At 37.1% G+C, this 9045-nt stretch overlaps 1 non-coding gene across 1 annotated transcript; it reads right to left on the bottom strand.

Annotated features, from left to right (window-relative positions):
- Positions 1-8628: 8628 nt before the first annotated feature.
- On the bottom strand, positions 8629-8735 carry LOC141615799 (small nucleolar RNA R71). The gene has a single exon (XR_012530195.1). It is a non-coding gene; the product is annotated as a small nucleolar RNA R71 (small nucleolar RNA).
- Between the last annotated feature and the right edge of the window lie 310 nt (positions 8736-9045).

Raw genomic sequence — 9045 nt, 5'->3', positions numbered from 1 at the left:
GAGCACCAAAGAGTTCTTGGTAGGATAGGTTTTCAAGATCTCGCGATTCCTCCATTGCTGTGACCTTGGCACGCCACTTTTTAGTCAGGCTCCTAAGAACCTTCCTTGCAATGTCCTCGGTGATGAACTTTCTTCCTAGGTTTTTCAATTCGTTCATGATACTTGAAAAACGTGCGGACATGCTATCCAAGGACTCATTTGGCTCCATACTGAATAGCTCAAATTTCTGCATTAACAGATCTATGCAGTGTTTCCTAACAATGGAAGTACCTTCATAAGCTAATTCAAGGCCGTCCCATATTTCCTTCGCCGTTGAGCACGAAGAGAACCGATCGAATTCATTAGTAGTCATGCCATTCTGCAATAGACTTATAGCTTTAGAATTCTTTTCAGCCTTCTTGTAGTCAGCCTCGATATAGTCCTCTTCCTTTTTCTCGTAAGTAGTGCCTTCATTGGAAGCAACCAAGACTTTAACTTGTCTGTTTTGGATAATCTTCCAGCACTCCCAATCATGACTTTTCACATAGTGAGTCATCATGTTTTTCCATAACCCATAATTCTTCCCATCAAAGACGGGACACTTGAGGTATTTGGAATCCATTTATCACGTGATAGGCAGCGGAATATAAAACGAAAAGATAAATAAAAATAGACAGATCAGCCTCTTTGCGGTTAGGCAATCAAGAGCACGAGGCTCTTATACCAATTGAAGAGTCTATCGATCCGAAATACTCAAGAGGGGGGGGGGGTGAATTGAGGATTAAAAACTTTTACCTACTTTTTCGATTGTATATGTATAATTAATTATTTAAAGTTTATTGATTAAACTTTAACTAATTAACTAATTAACGAACAAGAACGAAATCAACAAACGAAAGAAAGAGAGAGACGCACGATTTTTGAAGTGGTTCAGTTTCACAAATCAAAATCTACGTCCACTATTCTCGATTAATAAATTTAGTACCTTTCTACGGATTACAAATTTACTAACCCAACTCGTACAACTAACCCTAGTTGTAACTCAAGTGAGTACCGTTAAATACTCGAGTGACTAACTTACACTAATAAGAAAGCACTGTTGATTCTTCTAAAAGTTCACGCTAATGAACGAGTAAGAAATCAATTAAGCACTATTATCTTATAACGATAACGAAAGAACGAATGCACAAGTTTATAAACACACGACCTTTTTCGAAAAATGCAAAACGGTTTTCTTGTTTGAAATACACGGTTTTTGCTCTTAAAAAAAAAATCAATTTATGCTTGAAGGTCTTACTTTCAAATGTTGCAAAGTGTAATATATTTATAGTAAAGGAAGGAGCATGGCACTCGGTTTTCCCGAAACCCTAATGGCCGAAATATTATATATGTAAACAAATCATATCTTTGTTATTTCTTTCCTTAAAACCCTAAGAGATAATAGAGAATATTCCAAAAGATAATTTATAAATTATTCTCCTATTATTCTTTCCCTAAATCTTAAGATATGATAAGATTTTCCATAACAAGAATATCCTATTCATAAATAACCATATCAAGCTAAATATAAAAGATAAGTTAAGATAATTCTAGAGAATAAAATCTTAACAATAACACTCTTTTATTCCTTAAGTTTACACGAGATAAACACGGCACATATGCCTCGTTTTTCGTGAAAACCCTATCTTGAGATTAGGCTAGATTTTAGGGTTCAAGAGTATGCTTTGTTAAAACCCTAATTAGTAATATGGCTCAACTCATAAGTTGATCCAACATAATAACTAATTATAAGTTTAAAATAAAACCACACCCTATATGAATATGGGCTTCCTTATTAAATAAATACTTTTGCTAAAACATTTAAAAGAAACAAAAACATTTTCCAAAAACAATTTGAAAACTTCTTTAGTCGTGTGTAATATGAACTCAGCATCTCAATGTTATAGTAGAAGAGCTATAACATTGAGCTCTTACACAAGCAATGTTATAGCTGTCAAACCATAACCTTACCAATATAGGAAATTCATTCTTATGTTACCACTACGAGATAATCTCCTATACTATTCTAATCTTCTTAGGAGATCTTCGAGTATAGGCTATTTCATCATTCAAGCTTGATTAATCTTTAGACGTGCTTCGTCTTCTCTTGATGCTTGAATAATTCTTCCACTATCTTGATCCATAATTGAGGGCTTGATCATAATATAGTCTTGTATGCTTTCATCACAATACTTTAAGCTTGGCAAATAGTAAGTCTAATCTGAAGGGACTAAACAAACAATTAGGCGCAATGAGTATATAAAAAGTAAAGCACTCTTGACATCATCAAAACATAAACATATATTCTATATGGTTCAACAGTATTTTTGGGGATGTCCTGGTACCGTGGTGGTGGTTATTTGATAGCGGTTCATTCATGTTATAGTCATGTTGCATACTCACACACTTTGAGTCTAGTCGCACATTATCGATTTATTGAAACTGACGTTTGTCTCTCTGTGTAATTGTCACCTGTTTCCGGAATCGCCTGCGTCGATCCATATGATATTTCTGATCATATGGGGAGAAAGTTAAGTACAAGTTTGCTTGTTGACGTGATCGGGTTTCGGGCCGCGCTACGGACTTTGGAGTCGAGTACATAGCCACTTGGTAGATGACATGGTCATAGACGAGTTTTATTTAATTTATTCATTAGTTTATGTCTGTAATAACTAAACTTGTTATTTATTTAATAAAGTTTCTTAATTGTAATTCCGATTTCACTGCCTCGGGAAACCGAGACGGTAACATTTCCTAATTGCCTTGACCATGTTTAAAGGGGGTGTTACAAAGTGGTATCAGAGTGGCGATTTTGGAACCTATACCAATGAAGCAAAATGAATCTAGGAGTGTCTAATAAAATGAACCCGACATGAGTACAATATGAGGTCGGTTTTGGGTGAGAAGGATCCCTCATTTCAAAACTAGATCATATTGTTTCGGTTGGTCACTACGTGGGTGATTATGAGTCGGGAAACGTGAAGTAGAATGTTGCATGATTATGCTTGTGTTGTAGTTTTGTTGAACATCTTGCATAATATAGAGGTTGTGTGATAATTTATAATATGATAGTTAAGATGATGGAATTGAAATATTCACTTGAGTTAAATATGTATGATACGAGTAGAGAATTGTTTCATGTGAAATGCATTCATTTGTATGAGTGTTGCATGTTTGAGTATGATGAGTTTTGAAGCCGTAATTTGCATAGTTGATAGGATTCTTACATGATGTAGGTATTCCTTTGGTATATGTTAATATGTGAAAATTGGATGAAAGAGTAATGTGTATAACATGTTTTGAAAATGGTTATGACGAGTTAGTGTATGAGGGGAGCTAGCCCCGTCATTTGGCATTTTAATATCACATATATGTTTGAATTTTCACTAGTGCTATAGTTAGAGAGTGATTAATAATAGTTGTTAGTAAAGTAGTCGCTAGTATAAGAAGTAATCATTAGTCGGAAATTGCAAACCATAGAGAGGCACCCAGCCGAGTACGAGCTAGTACTCGACTGAGTACCAGTCACTCGACCGAGTGGACCCTATCACTCGATCGAGTGGACCCTATCACTCGACCGAGTGGACCAATTTCCAGAAACTTGAAAGTTTCTGAAAGTGAGTCACTCGACCGAGTGGCGAAGGCACTCGACCGAGTGCCAACTTCTGGGTTGTGAATTTCGCAAAAAAAAAAAAAAGTGTGTTATTGTCTTATTCTATCTCTTTATTCCTTCATTTAAAATCATTTTTCTTGTAAACGTCATTGTTGATTTTTGTTACTCGAATTCAAGTTTTTACTCTATTTTTAGCCCCTTAGATTGGCTAATTTCACCATGCAAGTGACGTTTTCTTTCCTCTTATTTTTTCAATTTGACTTTGTTTAAGTCTATGCTAATTCCTCCAAAACATTTGTCAAGTAATGGCATGTTTTGTTTGGTTAATGATATTAATCACCTTTTTACGTCATTTATAATGACAAATATGAAATGTTCATGTTGAAATTTTGCCCAAATTATTTTTATGAACTCGGAAATATATGTTCTTGAGTCAATAATTTAAGTTATTTTTGTTGCTTGGTTAATTGTTTAACAAGGACTAAAGTTGATTGTTAATTTGTTATTGCTAATTCTTGTCATATGATTGAAATATTGTCCTGAAAAATTTTGTTCCGAAAATTTTGAAACCTTAATGTTCATGAGTAAACCTTGATGTTCGTGTTTAAAGACTTAGTTTAGTTGACTAATGAAGCTTAAGAATCTTCTCGTGCTTAAGTCTTGATTTTTCTTCGCTGGTAACGACATGTATTATCGCGAATCAAAATTCCACCTTGAAATGTTGGCCCAAGATCTTTTAAAATTTCATTTTAAAAATGAATGAGTTTGATGTGGTTTTATGTACTCCGTTTATTTTTGTCTAATTATGTTGAATAAAGATTCAAATGTGGCCTAATGATGTTATGTATGGTCTCAAAATTTGAAATTTTTTGTTTTAAAGTCCTTTTGATTTAATTGAGTAATAATACTTCAATTTCCATCAGTAATGCTATGTATTGTCTTAAGTTGGTAATTTTGCCTTAAAATATTGATCAAATTTTTGATTCCTTCTTTTATGTTAAATTTGGCTTAACGCTGTTTTAAGGCAATAATCCTTATGAGTATCAATGTAATAACATAGTTTAAATCGAAATTTCCGTTTTAAAAGTGGACAAGTCTCTTTTTGAGATTTCATGGGTACATCACTAAATTTTGATTTTTATGATTGAAACATGGCTTAATTGTCTCCTAGTGCCCCAACCTTTGTTAATGGTGATATGTGTGGAAAATATAGTGTTGATGCTCAAATTTTGATTTTGTGTGCTTAATACTTAGTTTTATTGCGCCGCAAACTTACAATTTTGTTAATGATGCTATGTAATACCCGCCCTATTTAAGGACCCTTTGACCGACCTTTTGACCAGAGGAGACCCGTAGCAAGGGATATGAGAGAGAATCAAGGACTGTGGTGATCCATTCGGGGATGGTGAGCAGTTGGTTTAGCAGGTTCAGCTAGTCTTGATGCTTGCGGGGCTTAAAAGGGAATCGAGTCACGCTAGCGAAGTAGATTCGCTGTCACTCTCGCTTAGTAGTCTTGTAGATGTTTATGTTGTATCTTAATCACGTTGTTCTACGATGTAAAGTGTAAAGCTAATTAATATATGTTCTACTATTGTTTATTTGATCTATTACCTCGGGCAACCGAGATGGTAGCACCTTTATACGCTAGGGTGGTCCTTGGTAAGGCACTTCGGTTTATGGGGGTGTTACATGCTACGTATGGTATTGAATCGAGAATCTCACCTTTCAATAAGTTTTAAATTTTATATTTAAAACATAGTTTCATTGTTTCGTAGTGTTGCTATGTTTGTTAATAATGTGTTGTTTTGCTTATATATGGATCAATGCCTTGATTACCTATTTGAGTCGTAAAGTTTTAATGAGTAAAGACAGGTAGATAATTTGTTGAGTGGTAGTTTTGATGAGGGTAATTGGACAAATGCTAACAATTTGTGATGAGTTGTGTGGTATTTGAGAGTTATGAGTGTGAAACATGTGTTTTATTGGGATTAACGTAAGTTTCATCTGAGTTGGATTTGAACCGTGTAAGTAGGTAGGTGTATGATTTATGTTTGGAAAGTAGGGGTAGTAGGAATTGACATTAGCTTGCGTAAGGTATTTTGGAATTGAGTGAGATAGTTGTATGAGGTAATTGTGGATAATAAGTGATGAGTGATCTAGGTTGAGTATTTATTGAGTGTTTGAACTTATGGACAATGAATGAGGCTTGGGTTGCATGTTAAGGAATATTATGATTGACATGGCTTGGAAATTTTGGTGGAAAAATGAGAAAGTAATTGTGTAGATGTGGGAAATCAGTATATCCACGGGGTGCTTTGAAAAAAGAGTCGCCTGTAACACCCATATACACCAAGTGCCTTACCAGGACCACTTAATGCACGAGAATGCTACCATCTCGGTTACCCGAGGCAAGTATATCAAAAGGACCATAAAAGAACGTACTTTATTAAATATGTTTAAAGCGATACAAGTCCAACCAAAACTGTCAAAAGGAAATACAACTGTTCCAAAATGCTAAATCAATAAAGTAAATAAATGTTTAAGACACATCGGAAGACTTCTAGACATCTCGTGGTGACTCAACCCAACTATCCCATGCGCGTCCATCTCATACCTGCTCAATAACTGCTCACCATCCCCGAATGGATCACCACAGTTTTCAAAACATTTAAACGGGGCCAGTTACTGATTACACAAAATACAATATACAAGATACACATACAAATAGCCCAAACTCCGTCACAACTCCGCACACACCTGACTACACACTAAAGTGTGTAGTCCTGCCAGAATACCCATCGCAACAGATATTCCTCGCCGCCAGTGGGGGACCGCAGCCGTTCCCACCTAAGCCCCACTCATCTCATCCGAGCGATAACCCATGTTCCTTAATGTGCACATCTCCTCTATGGCGGGTTCCACAGAGGAAAAATCAAGGGCGTGAACCCACTCCCGCAAGTGACTCCACTCAGCTGAGGACGCAGCTCGCGAACCACAGACAAACAATCACAACCAACTATAAAATCAACAATCACCAATTCTAATACGATATAAACAAATGTTACTAATCAACAACCACCAACAATCAATTAACCAAGCAACATACGTTTAACCAATAACTGAGTAGAAAATCTTACCTAGAATAAGCAATCACAAGACCGTCACAAGCAGCTAATCAATAATGCTCCTTGATACATGCATTTTATATAGCCTTTTTAGTCTTATTTTGCACGCATTTGTATGCACTTTTGTACCGTTATGTATCGCAATATGCCCTGAATTGGCTACTTTGGTTTGTTTTGTTTGAATTACAAAAATGAACCTGAAAGTGGTGAAACCGTACTCTTTTCGTCCTGTTTTGCATGCATTTTGAGGAGACGGGAATTTTAGAGCGAGAGTACTGCATTGGGATGCGTGAAGGATGGTCAACAAAGCAGTCAAAGACGAGTTTGGAGCTGACTTGGAGGAAGAACACTCGATCGATGGTTTTGTTTGGACGATCGAGTGGTTTGGGAAGTTGAAGAGTTCGATCGAGTGATTTGCTGTGCTCGATCGAAATGCTGATTTCTGGGTTTCCTCGATCGAGTGGAAATATTGCTCGATCGAGAGGATTATCTCTTGAAGTCCTCGATCGAGTGGTCTTATACTGCTCGATCGAGAGGTTTTGGATTTTAGACGGGCTGAATTAACTCGTGTTATCTTATTTCGTGATGGACTTTGTTTTGTCTATTTAAGCTTTGTTAATTAGGTTATTTATTACGGACTAAATGATTTATTTGTGAGAATCTGTACCCATGGCAATTTAACTATAATACTGACTTAGTTGAGTGCACGCTTCTAAGTTACCTTTAATCTGGTTAAATTTACTCCTGGATCGGAAGATTGGACTAAATAGACCTGCTATGAACAGTAGACTACCCTGACGAGGACGGAAGTTAAGTTAGTGGAAATCTAGGATAGAAAGTGGACCGGAAGGACCTTTCCTGTATCCGTTTTACAGTAGATTATCTAGGCTATTTGCAGCTGAGTTGATAGACTACCATGGTGAACCGAAATCCTGACATGTTCTCTCTCATTTGATCATCTTTATTATAATTTCTATCTTTTATTACTCTCTCTTTATCGCTCTTTCCTTTAAGCTTTTATTAGTTTAGAAATCAAATTCAAAACCCCATTTAGTGACCTAAATAGACGGACCTTAACAGATATCTTGCCTCCCTGTGGAGATCGACCCGACCTCCCTAGCTATATTAGTTAGTGCCAGTTGATTATTTTTGGTAGGTACACGACTAGCCTGTCAAATTTTGGCGCCGTTGCCGGGGAGGCAATAGCCCTATCTGTTTTTGTGTTCGTTTATTTTTATCCGTCTCATGGAATTTTTATTCCTTGAGACAGTTCTCATTTATCTCTTTCAGTGCTGTTTATGCCCAGGTTGAACAGGTCGGAGTTAGTTCCAGCTGATTCTGAGCCAGAAAGACTGTTTCGGCATAGACTCCGTCTGCAAAGAGAACGTCGAAAGGAAGACTTGAATACTTTCGAGCCCGAGCTACAACACTTTTTATTTGCAGAAGACCAGTCTTTTGAAGAAGACAATCTCATTTCTGCCAACAAGCCAGTAAAGATGCCTAACATTGCAAGTCACTCGAAGCCCAAAGCATCCTCTATTCCTAAAGGTTTCAATCTCCAGACTGAGGACGGTAACACCTTTGATATCCGTCCCTCTTACATAAATCTGGTGGAAAGAAATCTATACCGAGGTGTGGCGGGTGAAGATCCAACGAAAGCATATGGAAGTCTTTACCGACTATTGCTCTACTATTCCCGCTACTAAGGGAGTAACTCAAGACAAGATAAAGGAAGTGCTTTTTCCTTTTTCTCTGACTGACTCAGCCCGTGAGTGGCTGACTGATCTTGACCGGACAGCTGTTGGTATCACCAACTGGGAGACTCTCGCACTTGCCTTCTACAAAAGATACTTCCCTCCACAACGCACTAATCAACTGAGGGGAAAGATTACTAGTTTCAAGCAGGCACCTGATGAGACTTTCTATGAAGCTTGGTGTCGGTTCAAGAAGTTGGTGAGGTCTCTTCCTCACCATGGTTTTGATCAGTGGTTTTTGTGCAACCAGTTCTACAATGGGTTGTACGATGACCATAGAGCTATACTTGACGCCTCATCCAACAGAAGATTTCAAAAGAATATTGATGATGATAAGGGATGAGGCATTATTGAGGAGATGGCGACCCATTGTGCTGAATATGGGAACCCACGGGACGGTATTCGAATGGTCCATTCGGTTGATAAGGCAATCGTGGCTCATCTAGAAGCCATGAATGGCCAGTTCAATAGATTAGAGCTGCAATCTGCTGGAGATCAACAGACAGTTCATCTGTTGACTAGACAGGAAACTGTC

Source organism: Silene latifolia, chromosome 11 (genome assembly GCF_048544455.1).
Source record: "Silene latifolia isolate original U9 population chromosome 11, ASM4854445v1, whole genome shotgun sequence".
Taxonomy (NCBI): Eukaryota; Viridiplantae; Streptophyta; class Magnoliopsida; order Caryophyllales; family Caryophyllaceae; genus Silene; species Silene latifolia.
The sequence above is the reverse complement of the archived record's forward strand: the minus strand, read 5'-3'. Positions and strand labels throughout refer to the sequence as shown.